Source organism: Filicampus tigris, chromosome 6 (assembly GCF_054856515.1).
Source record: "Filicampus tigris isolate MCC_2025a chromosome 6, RoL_Ftig_1.0, whole genome shotgun sequence".
NCBI lineage: Eukaryota > Metazoa > Chordata > Actinopteri > Syngnathiformes > Syngnathidae > Filicampus > Filicampus tigris.
The window spans coordinates 7401072-7417533 of record NC_141222.1 but is presented as its reverse complement, the minus strand read 5'-3'; positions in this window follow the sequence as shown (position 1 = coordinate 7417533).

Genomic DNA, 16462 nt, shown 5'->3' with positions numbered 1-16462 from the left:
TATATGCAATGTATTTAGAGAAATAACTTGCTGTAAAGTGTTTTGTTAAAACCCAAACTGAAAGTGTACATACAGATCAAGGAAAGGTTTACTCCTGAACATTATGTTTTACCTCGGTTACATATTCAATCAAAGATCTTTGGTTGCTCAGTTGAGGTCTGGCATTCTCCCTCTGGCTATTGGAACTGGTTGTTTTATTAATAGTCCCGAAAGTAACAGATTTTATGAAATGTGTCACATGAATGATGTGGTCAGTGAATTTCATTTTCTTTTATGTTGTACACTTTATGATGAACTAAGAGAGTGCATTTTGAATGGCATTATACAACATAATCCTGAGATATTCTATTGGCCAGATGAGGAAAAGATTAAGTGACTTGATGTTTTTGTTATTGCAAATTGTATATCTAAAGCTTGGAAAAGAAGACAAGAGAGACTCTTTTTTACATATGTGTCTGTTGTTGTTGTTTTTTGTCCTGGTGACAGGTCTTTTTTTTTTTTTTTCGTTCGGTGTCTTATGCATGACACAATAATGAAATGTCATTGTCAATGGTAAATGAGAGTACCACTAGAGGGGCAGAAGGAGAGTTGGAAGCAGGGCAATTGGAAATATTTTTGGTTTTGAAAGTGCATGTTTTAGATTTAGTGGCACGGTGACCATCTAGTTAGCACATTTCCCTCAATGTTTAGAGGTTGTGGGTTCAAATCTGGGCTCTGGCCTTCCTGCATGGGGTTTAAAAGTTCTCGCGTGCCTGCCCAGGTTTTCTCTGGGTACTACTGGTTTCCCCAACATTCCCAAAACATGCATGGTGGTTCATCGAAGACGCTAATGGCCCTTTTCCATTGTATCAGTTCTACGCTTTTCCACTAGACTTTTTCGAAGCTGGGCGGTGACAATGGAAATGGTCCAAATGGTTCCAATCTGGTTCTAGAACGTAGACCATAAAGGTCTGTAACATCACTGTTATCTGATTGTCTTACAGATTGGGGTGTTTCTTTAAGCTATGTGGTAAGGAAATCCACTGCACATTGCTAGTTACTGGTTTTAAGTGAGCGAGAAATAGCCAGCTGCCGCCAAGTCAAAAAATGACAATTTATACAGTACGCATATACTTTGTGTTTTACAACAATACGCAGTTAACCGTATTTACAACTTCATATATTGCTGTAGATGTAATACTGAAGCTTGTGGTATAAATCTTTCCGATGAATGAGCACTTTGCCTGGTCAATTCGAGTGAATGAGAGCGAGCCCTTCTTTTACATCCACACTTTCGTTCTGAAGAGACGCTTTGCATGCTTCAAATACTTGTGAGTGGAACCCCAAGGAGTGTGCAACATAATACTTGCTTGTATTGTCCTGCACAATATTGCTACAAAGCAGAATGTCCCTCTCTATGCAGAGGTCAATAATGCACCTGAGCCAGCTGACAATGAAGACATAAACCTCTCAACTTTGTCTCAGGATGAAAGCGTGACTGAACATGCAGTAAGGGATGCAATTTCAGAAACTGTTTTTGAACATTGTTTCTTTTTTGATGTCTGTAAATGTCACATTTCCAAGTGGAGTTAAGTGAATTCTTTATTGTTGGATTTTTACAACTTTTGAGAGGATTATTTATTTTTTTACTTCAACGGTCTGTAGTGTGAAATCGTCTACAATTTCACCTTTATGGTTTGAAAATCACTTAAATAAAAGTAGTAAGTAGATATCTACAGCGAGATAAATGCTACATATTTGACCAGTTTGACTTGAATGTAAATCACATTTTGTTCCTGAAATCCACCCTGATTCCAATTAACGGTTAGGGTCTGAATAATCCCGTTTTTTTTGTATATATATATATATATATATATATATATATATATATATATATATATATATATATATATATATATATATATATATATATATATATATATATATAAAATAATCAGCATCCCTGATGAGCATATTTAAATGGTTTATGGTTTAGTGATCTTATTAGCTAAAATTTGATTCTGGGCTGCTTTTCTGAACTCAGCTCATCTCATCTTTATATCGCGCCTTTGCAACAGCTACAACTGTAACAAAGTGCTTTACAGAACACATGACAAAACATTCACAATAATACAGTCATATACATGGCACAATCGGGTGGTGTTGCAATGTCTGTTTTATTTTATTTTTTTTGTATAGTATTGATGGATTCTATAATTGCAACATGATAGTTGTGGTATTAAGAAGTAGATTGAATTGGTTAAGTTGTCACCGAAGGCCCAGGTGCCTATCTGTGTCTTTGTTCCTCAGTGAAAATGAATGTTTCTGTATTTTTTTTTTTAATGTAAAATATTCCTTTTTTTTGCTGAAAGCGTTCTGTTTTAACAAGGAGTGCAAACATTGATTGAGTGTAATCATACACAGATCCTGACCAAATTGGCTTGTGTTGCATCATCTTCCAATCTTAACATCTCCTTGATCTGACATGCTTCACGTCTTCCTTTCATTCCTTAATTACTTTGCCTCGGGAAGAATCATTTGTATGCTATCCACATTCATACTCTTACCTACCTAGTAAACAGTCTCAAATTTGTACTCAATAAGAAGTTTAGTTGTCATTACATTTACGAAGTGCATGTAAGACAGATTTGCGCCTTGCCTTTACCCTGTCACACACACTCATGCATACGCAAATACACGCACACACGAATAGTCTGAAGAATAAAGGTACATCAAAACATGGACAGGTGAATTTCAGTGCACTTGCCCTGTGCCAGCAGGTGCAGGGGCATTCTTTTTAAGTGAAGAAGATCAAAATCCAGGGTGGTCATCATGCTGATAAGCCTGAGGGGTGAACAACTGCTATGGTAGTCACTGTGAGCACTTTTGACTATGATTGGCTGGAGGCATGGCCTGCGGTGTTTTAAGGGCTACTGCTGGACTGTGGCACAGAGAGTGACAGTACTGACCAGTAACACACATATTTATATAGATTTATACTTTTAAATACTCGCTATTTACTACCAGTGTTGGCAAGTTATTTCCAAAATGTAATATATTTCATTTTACTAGTTACTTGCAGTTGAAAGTAATATGTTTCTTTTTTTGGTTATTTTAGTTTATTTTTAAGTTACTTTTTTTTTTTTAATCAGGGATTAAATGATTTCCTAATGATTTTGACATTTTTGCAACCACAGTTGGTAAAGTTAACTTGTAAGCAGGACCTTTATCTATATAGCGTAGGGTATAATGTCAAATGTTTCAACCCCATGGTGGAGACTGCCTTTTGATGACAGTTTTTCTCTCTTGGTTTGGCTCATTTCTGGCGGCGGCCATTTTGTCTTTTGTCGACTGAATATGACATCACAACTGCTCACAACGACCAATCACGGCTCAGATTCAGAAAACAGGTCAGCTGTGATTGGCCGTTGTGAGCAGTTGTGAAGCCATTTTCAGTCGACAGAAGACAAAATGGCCGCCCCTGGAGATGGCTAAAAATGAGTGCATTTTGCTGCTTAACTTATATTCCACAAACTCAAAATTAATCAGAATGCCGTGTGTTAACTAGTGGGCCTGCTGGGAACATATTCTTGAAAAAAAAATCTTTGGGTTGACTTCCACTAGCTGCAGTCATGTTTAAGCGTCCCTATTACATTATAAATGGCACTTATGTCTCTTTGGTGTGTGTGATCACACATGCGTCCCATCCCGAAAGTGACCCGCTTGCGCAGAAGAAGAGACGGCGTCACTCACGACATTGTGTTTTCGGAAGTTCGGTAAATGTGTTCCAGTGTGTCTGGGCATTTCTACAGTGGAGTGATTCGGCAGTAGGTAGAAGTACAGTATTTAGGGGAAATGATGAAATGAAGCTTTTTCGATCTCATTTCATGGGGATGTCCGTCAAGACGACGTCACGTCATAACCGTGCGTAAAACTGAGCCGATCAAGCCGTGGCTGAATTACTAGTATCACCATAAAAGTCCACTTTATGCTTCATGTAAATGGGTTTAAATTACAATCACTTATACAGTATAAATGCAAAGTTGCTTTGAGTTGTTACTCAAAACAACTGCAGAGTCAATCTTCCCGCTTCCGGCCGGCGAACCGCATTTGGGGCTCCTGAATGTCGGATATATGCGACCTGGCGGTTCAGACTGCGGTCGCGTTACAAAAAAAATCTGTTATCCGGTATCCGGATATCCAATCTAGGACCACATATGAAAGTGGCCCAAAACTTTGACTTAATAAAAAGACATGATATACGTTTTTGAAACAAATAACATACACTTCAGTCGGACACTTATAATTTATTTTCCCAAGCCACGCAGAGCCGCACAATGCGGCTCCGGAGCCGCGGGTTGCCGACGCCTGAGCCAGATAATCAAGCAAGAGGTAAAAATTACTATCACAACTAAAACCCATCTTTCTGACCTGTACATTTGTGCAGTACAAAGCAAAGCAGTCTGCATCACCGAGGACTCGTCAAACCTCATCATCACTCGTTTGAGTTAACTCCCCTCAAAAATTAATTACCGTGTATCCCTGTACAATTTTATTTTAACTTTTAATGTTAACCATACAGCAGGGTGCCTTTTAAATAATCATTACATTAAGTAATCACAAGTGTATTGACCTTTTTTATGTTTGTGTAGTTTTATGTACGTATTTGTATGAATGTGTTGTTTTTTTCTGAGCCTTGGACCAGAAATAATTTTCGGGCACTACGTGACAGACAGCAACATTTTTTTAAATTTAAATGAATTGAATAAAAAATGGGTCATATTCTTTATTTGTAAATTAACTATTCAGATCTGTTACTGTATAGTTATACTGTATATTTCTAGGTTTGGGGATGCGCTTGTATTATTTATGCGTCCGTAAGTCTAAGCAGGGGTGTATTTAGTGCATGCATGTGTGTATGTGCATGTGCACGCGTGCACACATGCGTGTGAATGAGTGATTGACTGCAGCACTATGACAGCCAGCATACAGTGGCACTGTTATGGATTTTTGCTGGAGGGCTGCTGTAGGGTTTCACAAATCAGTCCGTTCCTCTCATTCTTCTCATCTCTCCTCCTGTCATCCGCCTCTCCTTCTCCTTTTTAAAATCAAATCTTCCCTCTCACCATAGCGACGACTGCTTTTCATACCTTGTGATGCCCCTCAGCCAGTGTTTGCTTGTGAAGTTCATCAAGGTTGCATATGATTGGGCAAGAAATGTTGAAACCATGGAAAGTTTCTCTCCAAGGCTCCCATTGAAGATGATGTAATAACTTGTAATGTTGTATTTATGTTTCACTACGACAGATATATGTTTGACTGAAGATGATGTTTGGTATTTATTTGAAGAATTTTCAACTTCATTTACTTTCAAGGTGTTTCCTTAATCATCTGTGATCAAAGTTGAAGGTAACATAAATCAACAGATTGTGGTGAAAATATTTGTTTTCATGCAAATTTTGTTTATTGCTTATTTGTTCTGTTTTTGTATAAATTAATATACAGAGAAACAAAGAAAAACTTAACAGCTCATTCTTATACCACAAAAAAGGAAGACTGACAGTAAATATTATTTTATGTTAATACAATTTCTAGATTATTTCAATAATTCGTGACTCTTTATCACTTGTAGTCCCGGCATTTTCCACTTCTGTTCCATGCCCCCTCCCCTTTACAGAATTTGCGAATTCTAAATTCTGGACTTTGGGAATATCAATGCCTCCAACCATGCATATTATTTTTAAATCATGTTCTGAGTTTGAAATAAACACTTGAACGCAATCATTATTTTGAACTTGAAAGTGGTCCGCTTCTTATCAACATACATTTTTCCTTTTCTTCACTTATCATTACCAAGTATATTTTTTCTTATTGTACCATACATTTCTCGAGTATAACACACTTTCGAATATAATATGCCACCCGAAAATTGCCCCTTTAAAAGAACCCTTTTTTCTCTTTACTCATGTGTATTGTGGTCCCCCAATTTGCTAGTGTCATGATTTTTTTTTTGGGGGGGGGGGGGTAATATGGTTTATACTAAAGAAAATAGTAGTTACATCATCTTGTGTTTCTTGATTCTGAATGCCAATTATATTTTATACTTGGACTGTAAAATTTCCTATGCTTATTTTTCAATTTGACAATTCAATTTACGTGTATGCAAATGTGTGTTCATCAATCTCCCGCTTTCCACCACCACGTCATTGCACAAATCAATGGTATGCTTTCCCATGGGCCTGAATAGAGTCAAGCTGTCACCAGGAGCCTTTTGGAGCATCAGCTGTGGAAATGCATCTCCATAATGCAGCCATTATTTGACCTCCAAGGTCAAAAGTCACCCATGTTTAGGCAAATGCTACTTTTTACAAAAGTGTTGTATATTGATTTATGTGTAAGTGTTGTGGAATGAAATACTGGAAGAGTTGCTGGTTCACATACTGCATATCCTCAAATTTTCAATTATTGGACTTTTGCCACTGAGATTTTCCATGTTCATTCAATGATCACAAATGTCAGTATTAGATGTACATAATTATAAAGTCATAAAATAGTGACGTTCTATTAATTACATATTGCACGAATGTTTCACAAAAGAGAATCACAGGCTGATGATATCAATAGTACAATATTCGAAAAACATAAGCATAAAAATCATAACATAATCACACAAATGAGGCACAACTCGTAATGAACATTGGCAGGGAAATACTGCAGATGATTGCCTGACACACGAGTGGTTTGCTGAAAAGACTTTAGGTAGAATACAAAAGGGAAAACGATAATGAAACACAAAACATTGTTGAGCAATGTCATGTTGTTTTACATAATTTATGCGGTTTCCTGTATTTATCCATATTCAAGCGCTTATCCAAGGACAGCAGCTTTAGCAGGGAAGCCCAGACTTAACTCTCCCCAGCCTTCTTCTTCCACCTCTTCCGAGGGTGATCCCAAGGCATAGATATAGCCTTTGCAGCGTCTCCTGGGTTGTCCCCGGGCCTCCTGCCGGTGCGTTATGCCCGTAACACTTCACCTGGGAGGCGTCCAGGGGGAATCCTAACCAGATACCCGAGCCATCTCATCTGGCCCCTATCTCTAAAGTAGACCAAAAAGACGCTGGCCAACAGTGACAGACGCTAACCCCCTGTGGCGTCCGGCCGGCTGTCGGCACTTTTTTCCAGAATATGTTCTATGTAGGCCCAACTAGTTGAAACAAGGCATTCTGATAAATATTGCGTTTGTGGAATAAGAGTTAATCCACCCATTTTTAGCCATCTCTCGGGGCGGCTATTTTGTCACTCCTGTCAACTGAAAATTACATCACAACTGCTCAGGGCTCAAGTAACGACCTGTTTTCTGAAGCTGAGCAATGATTGGTCGTTAACTGAGCCCTGAGCAGTTGTGATGTCATTTTCAGTCAACAAAAGTGACAAAATGGCCACCCCCTGAGCTGGCTAAAAAGGGGTAGATTTTGCTGCTTAACTCATATTCCACAAATGCAATATTCATCAGCATGCCGTGTTTCAACTAGTGGGCCTGCTGGGAACATATTCTTGATGAAAATACATACGGGTTGATTTCCCTTTAAACATTTGTTAGGTGGTGGTGTGCTGGACCCCTGTTTAATCAAGCTTAATCTTTAAGCTTCAGAAGGAGTCAATTTTTCACAATGTAAAGCAACATTTTGTTTTTGGGTACAATATTTTGGAAATACACTTTAAAATGAAATGAATCCTTGAACTCCTCCACTTTAGGCAGGATCTCATCCCTGACCAGAGAGGGAACTCCACTTTTTCACCTAACCCTAACACTGAGGACCATGGTCTTAGATTTGGAGGTGCTGATTTTCATCCCAACAGCTTCACACTGGAGCTGCAAACCGCTCCAATGAGAGTTGGCGATCGCGGCTTGAAGAAGTCAACAGTACCACATCATCTGCAAAAAGCAGAGATGCTATTCTGAGCCCACCAAACCGGACCCCATAAACACTTCGGTGGCAGCTAGAAATTCCATCCATAATGATTAGGAACAGAACTGGTGACAAGGGGCAAACTGGGCGGAATCCAACCTTCACTGGAAATTAGTACGACTTACTGCCAGCAATGTGAACCAAATTCTGACATCAGTGGTACAGGGACTGAACAACCAGTATCAGGGGGTTTGGTACCCCAGACTCCCTGAACACTCAAAGTGACATGGTGGAACGCCTTCTCCAAGTCCACAAAACTCATGTAGACAGGTTGGGCAAACTTCCATGCACCCTCGAGGACCCTGCCGAGGGTGTCCACAGCCAGGACTGAAACCACACTGCTCCTACTGAATCTGAGATTTGACTTCCCTATGAACATTCCTCTCCAGCACTACTTACAGGGGAGGCTGAGGAGTCTGATACCCCTGTATTTCTTAAAAAGGGGTACCCCACCCTGGTCTGCCGAGTCAGAGGCACTGTCCCTGGTGTTATAGAGGCATGTCAATCAGGATAGCCCCACAACATCCAGAGCCTTTAGTAATTCCCGTCGGAACTCATCCACTGAAGTCAGACTCTGATTCCTAATAGGAAGGCATGTGGCGGAATTGAGGTCTTTCATTTTTTCTTCCCACCGACTCACAAGGCCCTGAGTCAAGATCAGCAGCATCCCATCACTACACACATTGTTAATAGTGCACTGCTTCCCCCTCCTGAGACGCTGGATGGTAGACCAGAATTTCCTCAAAGTCATTTTCATGGTCTCGCCAAACTCCTTCCATGCACAAGTTTTTGCCTGTGCAACCGCCGAAGGTGTGTTCCGCTTGGCCACGTGGTACCTGTCAGCTGAGTCCCTCCGGAGTCTCACAGGCCAATAAATCCCAATAGGACTCCTTCTGCTGCTTGACAGCCCACCAGCAGATTTGGGTATTGCCACCATGACAGACACCGACCACCTTACAGCCACAGTGCCGATCGGCCACCTTAACAATGGAGGCATGGTCCATTCGGGCTCAATGTCGCCTGCCTCCCCCAGGATGTGGGGGTTGAAACGCTTTCTGCCTTGGTATTCTGCCAGACGTTACAAATAAACACTCACATTACGTTTGGGTCTGCTAGGTCGAACCGACATCTTACCTCACCATCGGAGCCAACACACCAGCAGGTGGTGATCAGTTGACAGCTCTGCCTTCTCTTCCCTTGAGTGTCTTAAACATGTGTCATGTGTCATCTTCCAAACCGCTCATCCTATACAGGGTTGCGGGGAGGTGCTGGAGCCTATCCCAGGCGTCAACGGGCGAAGGCAGACCACACCCCGAACTGGTCGCCATCCAGTTGCAGGGCACACACAGACACCGTCACTGAGCGGGAATCGATCCCACGCTGCCCGCACACAACTCGGGCGTGTGTACCACTACACTATCAGTGACCCTGTCTTAAACATGCAACCGCAAATCCGCTGCGTGTCAGATAATCCGCAAGGTCTGCAGAAGATGGATAATGATCCTGATCATTTGAATCTGGTGTGTTGCAGCATGGAGAGATGGAAAACAGGCAGGACAATGGACCTCCAGGTACAGGTTTGAAGACCACTGTTCTACAGTGTGTGTGTATGGAGTTAGGCTGAATTACATTTCATAAAAGCAGTTTGTTTATTTAAATTGCTTTTAATTATGTTTTCTTAATGTTTTTACATTTCAATTTTATAATGCAATTTTTCTGGATTAAAATAATCCAAAATGTGTTTTGTGGGCTGGAATGCGTTTGAATTCATTTCAATGGGGAAATTTTATTTGATGTATAAGAAAATTGAGTTATGAGCTTGGTTAAGGAATGAAATAAACTTCTAAGTCAGCGTCTTTCAATTAAATAATTCCGCCATGTGGTTGCAGCATTGATGGAACAAAAACAGTTTAGAGGAGTTTATAATAACTGTGAATGTATAGTGGTTATTTGTTGGGTCTGAAAACCATTCCATTCTCGCATTGTTATCAGAAAATATTCCATATATATATATATATATATGTATATATATATATATATATATTTATACATACAACAATCTTTCTATTACAACAATATGGACAAAGAAAGGACACAATGATGTAAATACGCCTGACTTGCTTTAGTGTTGTGCATAGCAAATCATCTCAGTCCAAGTTGCTTCATGGCCATCTATTCAGTTATGTTGTTTTGTTTGGGAGGCGGCACGGTGGTCGACTGGTTAGCATGTCCGCCTCCCGTGCCTGCGTGGGTTTTATCTTGGTACTCCGGTGTCATCCCACATTCCAAAATCATGTATGGTAGGTTAATTGATCACTCTAAATTGCCCTTAGGTCTAGTTGTAAGTGTTGTAAGTTTGTCTCTAGGTGCCCTGCGATTGGCTGGCAACCAGTTCAGAGTGTACCCTGCCTACTGCCCGATGACAGCTGGGATAGGCTGCAGCACGCCCGCGACCTTTGAGAGGATAAGCGGTTAGGATAATGGAAGGATGGATGGATGTTTTGTTTTGAAACAAGTGCAAACTTTTGACTTTCCATTGTATTCCATTTATGACATAAATAGCCCCTTTTTCGTCTGTGTGTTAGTGTGCTGAGCTATCCATGTCCTTTGCAGCTAAAATAAATTACAAGTAACAATAACAATAAAAAAGAAAACATTTAAGCACTTTTATTTCTTTATTTCGTGCAGAAAGGGTACAATACCGTACCATTTGTGAAGACATGACAGGCAAAGGCAGACATAAGGAGCAGTAGGTTGATTTGTTCTACATGCCCTTCCTTCTCTAACCTTAACCCTGATGAAATACAAATCTGTACTTAAATAATGATTAAATTAAAATGTGTTGCAAAAGTAGAGCAAAAATTGTACCAAAATAAAATAAAAAGACTGAATTCAAACGGTTACACTATGTAATGCACATATAATTAATAAATAGATATTGTTCAACAACCACAATACCTTACTAATATATTCAGATTCAAGTCACGGAGCAAGGAAATGTTAGTATGAAAAGGTAAACACATACATTTAATTTCTTTACAATATACAAAAACCAGAATCACAATTCTTGTCAAAAATCCTGACATGGAAAAACGTATAAAGTATTTGTCACCACGGAAGAAAAGATCCAGCGGCAGCGGCGTGGGTGTTATGTAACGTATTTGTGTGTAAAGAATCCTATACGCGCATGTACCACCTTAGACGCCATCTTCCTGATTGATTTCGCAATACAATTAAATGCATTGTCTGGTCATCTAGTTCCCTTTGTTGCAGTAGGCACGATATCCATTGTTGTCACTGTCGTTTTGATCTGTGCTCGACAATAAAAACATAAAAAACGCAGACCGGAATTGGCCATAAAAGGAAGAGGAAATTCCGCCCTGCGGTGTCCTCGTCAGTATCAGCCGTAGCGATGACTTGGAGGGAAACTGCAACACATTTTTAAAACAAAGCATGTGGGTTGCGTGTGAGTATAAAGGCAAACCGCGCGGCATTGCCGCAGTGACGTGCTAGTGAACGTCGCCCACCGGAGTATAAAGAAGCACTGGATGCGCCCTTACCACGCATCAGACAGAATAGATCCAGCACTCAAAAAACAATCTGCCATAGCAGGAATTAAAATTTAAATTCAGTCAATTACTGTCCAGTACAATATTTCTCATTCTCTTGTAAGTCAAGTGTAACTTCAAATACTGGTCATAAAATTAATTAACTATTCAATTAAATCAAATTAATGAATAAACTATTCAGACATCATTGTGCGATTAGCAGTATTAATAAAACATGTTACATGTTCTATCAAATCTTTTTACTATTCACATGACATTGAAGCAATTTGTATTTACCTCAAAATGAAGGTACAATATATAGATAAAACAAAATGCAGTACATTGTATACAAATCATAAATTCATCATCATAATATAGCATATAATCATAATATATATATATATATATATATATATATATATATATATATATATATATATATATATATATATATATATATATATATATATACACAGAGCTGGGCACTTCTTGACCATTTTTTGCCATATTTTGGCCATATTCATAAACATTGTGGATCCATGATTGACGTCGCCACGGGAGAAATGCTCTAATGGCAGAGGCTTTTTAAAGATCATTAGCAGGCTAATTTTCAATTTGAACCCACTGTGGACACGCTTCAAATGCGCCAGTAGCCAACTCCATGTGCTTACTTGCATTGCTCGCCCCGGGGTTGGATTTGTCGTATTGTATAATTATTTGGGTCCAAGAGACAGCGAGAAGTCATAGTCAAGTTACTTATTTATTTTCCACACTTCCCCTCCTTCCCGGTCTTCAAAATAATAGCATACCAGCAAACCACTATACACAGCTGTTTTGCTGACGGATACGCATCTTTAATCACGGATATGCCTTTTACTATTCCGGATACGAATCTTTAAATCACGGATATGCCTTTTTGACAGCGATCTTACTCCATAGAACTCCACCTTGATGTGGCTGCGTCATCCTTGAGTCAGTGCTGCACGCAGCTTTAATATACTCCAAAAAAACCCAAAACCAAACAAAACAAAAAATAATAATAATAATATATATACTCGTGGACACAAGTTATTTTGAAACAAGTTGGGGGGCGTCGCTTCAAAAAGACAGCGACCACAATGGATATTGTGCCTGCTACAACCATAAAGGGACCGAGATGACTAGACGATGCATTTAATTTTATTGCGAAAACGATCTGGAAGGTGGCGGCTAAGGGGGAATGTGGGTGAGTAAATTCTTTCCACACACAAAGCTGCTAAATTAGTTGCTTTGCAGCAGCAACGAGCTGCGTGGGTCATCCTCTACGTGTGGGAAACTGTATGCCATCGCAAAATATAATGGACCGATCAGAGCAGCAACAAATCCTGATGTGTGTGTGGCATGTGTTGCAGACCTGTCACCAACAGCACAATGCATCAGTCATGTGAATCAATGTGGCAGTTGTTTGTTTAAGAAGAGACATGGGACAGCAACGTGCGTTCAAGCGTGTTTGTATTTCCTTCATTGTCACATCACGTAACCCGCGCCTCCCACCTGCAGCTGGGGCATACCATTACAAGAGGGGGCTGGGGTGCAATACCACAATCTCTATAACATCAATTGTCGCTCGCGCCGACGCGGGAGTAGAAAGAAGCCTAAAAAGAAGCCTTTCACCGAGTAGGCTGAGATGAAATTTAACCGCCTCGCGAGCACGTCACACGCATGAGGGCCGATTAGTGGGCTGGACTAAAATCGACTTCCGGCAATGCTTAGTCCAGCCATTTTTTTTTTATTTGTCAAAAGGGCCCCCACCCCCTAATAAATAAAGAAATGTACACTACAAAAATGTCACTCTAAAAGCATTGCATAAACGCACAACAATCTTAAAAGTGGAAGTCAACACAAACATTTTTTTTTTTTCAAGAATATGTTCTATGCAAGCCCACTAGTTGAAACAGGGCATTCTGATAAATATTGCGTTTGTGGAATAAGCATTAATCCACTCGTTTTTTAGCCATCTCCGGGGGCGGCGATTTTGTCTTCTGTTGACTGAAAACTGCTCACAACGACCAATCACGGCTCAGATTCAGAAAACAGGTCAGCCGTGATTGGTCGTTGTGAGCAGTTGTGATGTCATTTTCAGACGACAGAAGACAAGTGAGAGCAACAAAACTAAAAGACAGAACAGTAGTATAGTCTAAGAACTAAAATCAGTAAGATAAGATAAAAATAATCTTCAATCAAAAGAAAAGATAAATTATTTAAAAGTTGTTAAAAGCCAAACTAAATAGGTGTGTCTTGAGCTTCCTCTAAAAAATATCAACAGTCTCTGCAGACCTGACGTCCTCTGGCAGGCTATTCCAAAGGTGAGGACCAAAATGGCTGAATGCAGCCTCGCCATGCATTTTGGTCCTCACCCTTGGAATAAATAAAAGGTCGGCGCCAGAGGACCTCAGGATCCGCGAGGGTTGGTATGATAAAAGCAAATCAGATAAATAAGATGGCCCAAGACCATTAACACATTTATAAACTAATAAAAGTACCTTAAAATCGATCCTGAAACACACGGGGAGCCAATGCAGCAATTTCAAAACTGGCGTAATGTGCTCCCGCCCTCTGGTTCTCGTCAGCACCCGAGCGGCTGAATTGGGGGAAATAATGAGGCGAGGCTTTTTGATCTCATTTCATGGAGACGCCAGTAAAGATGATGTCACGTCATAACAGTGCGTTAAAAATGAGCCTTGGCTGAATTACCACTATCACCATAAATGTCCCGGTGGAGAAGCAGGCGGTCTGCGGCAGCCAGGTCCGTCGCCGGCACACCTAACTACCCCGCCTAACTATCACTCGCCCGCTGCGTGGGCCCCTAGCGCTGGAACAACTGGACCTACAATACCCTGGCTTCGCCGCCGGCAGCCCTATTGGCTACGAACGGCACCCACACCTCACTGTGAGTGCACGGCTGTCATTGGGTTTGCCAGGATTGCCACGCTGTGAGCACGGCTGTCGTCCTGTGGAACTGGCTTTGCACACTCGAGGCTCTGCCGTTCTCTGCACGACTCCCCAGACACACTCCTCAGTCTCCTGTCCCACTCTTATCAGTTAACACCCCAATCACTTGAAGCTGCAAGCTCTCACACCCGGACACAGGTTTAGCACATTCCATTAATTTACCGCCATCTCCATGGCGACCACCCTCAAAGTCTACTACATTATTATGAAAATGCTCAAGATGGTATATTTTTTGCTTTAAAGCGGAAGTCAACCCAAACATATTTTTTCAAGAATATGTTCCCAGCAGGCCCACTAGTTGAAACACAGCATTCTGATTAATTTTGCGTTTCTGGAATATAAGTTAAGCACCAAAATGCACTTGTTTTTATCCATCTATGGGGGCGGCCATTTTTTCGTCTGTCGACTGAAAATGACATCACAACTGCTCACAAGGACCAATCACGGCTGACCTGTTTTCTGAATCTGAGTCGTGATTGGTCGTTGTGAGCAGTTTTCAGTTGCATCAGAGAACGGGTCAGTCGTGCTTGGTTGTCGTGAGCAGTTGTGATGTCATTTTCAGTCGACAGAAGACAAAGAAATTGACGGGGCTTTAAAAGGATAAAATAGACAGTGAAGCCAGAGACCGATACCTTGCAAAAATAGACATTATAAATGGTGTGGATCCCTACAGAATTCCCAATACTTAGTGGAGCTACGAACCGGACCTACTTCCTCCTTGGTATGCGCCGGATATTTTCGCGTACCTTGTGTGTAAGGTGAGTGCCTACACTTCGGAGCAATTTAAACATTATAAACCTTTAGCCTCTCATGTGCAATTTACAAACGGGTAGGTGCAGGACCTGCAGATGATGAAGGCGGCGAACAATAACAACACCGTCATTCGGACGAAAGTACATGCTGTGTTTGCTTGTGAACCGTCCACTTAAGTTACACAAACGAACATACTTATTTCCTTTTTAACAGTTTATGTGATCACTGATCATTCCTTCTTTCCTTTTATCTCACTCACTGAGTGCATGCACGTATGAAAGAAAGAGGATTCTAAACTATATTTTTAATTCTATGAAAATGTACCGCGTATACTCTTCCGAAGACGGAAGGTTGGTGAAATGTTTTCTTACAGCCAATAACCAAGCCATCCGACTTCGTTTTGACATGTCCATAACGAGGGTTCCCTCGATCTTCCGCCTAGCAAGAAATCTATAAAAACTCAGTCCGTTGTTAAATTTTCTTCCTTTGCGATCATGGGTGGCATTGCCCTGACACAGCAACGGTTCACCATGTTTATATATTTCGGCCGTCTAAATCAAGTGAGAAACAGTGAGTTCGTCTTGCGTGTAATAACCGTACTCACGTTGCCTACCCTGGTAGCGACGTCAGCGATGGCGGGCCGTGCACGGGATCTATTTTTCAACATAGATAGCGGCTTATATAAAGGTGCGGCTCATGTGTTTTTTTTTTGGGTTTTTTTTTCATTATTCTTTGAAAATAGAGTGGGTGCAGCTTATATAAAGGTGCACCTTATAGTCCGGAAAATATGGTATGTTTGTTTTCATACTCCGCATGATGACAGATCTGGAAAACTTCCAGAATCACATTTTCATGTATGCAGGAAAGCGCTTCTCCTACACTCCAGCAAGTGTATCGCACACAAACTCTTCTTGCTGCAATTGACTCCAACTGTCACAATTTTCAAAACACTCAAATGAAAAAGTGGAAGGCAAATTTTGAAAAAAAATAACGAAGTGTCAAAACTATTTAAGGCACACTCAAACAAAAACATGTTATATTAGTCTTCGGACCTGGAAACTGATGTCCTGTCCCCTTGGGTCCAGACAAGGGTCCCTTATTTTCCAAACACAACAACTTCGCATTACTACCCTATTTCCTACGCCCAGGCGGTAATGCTACACAAATTTGCGATAGGCTGTATGCCTGTTTTGCTCCATTCCAGGCTCTTGTGCATCTACCA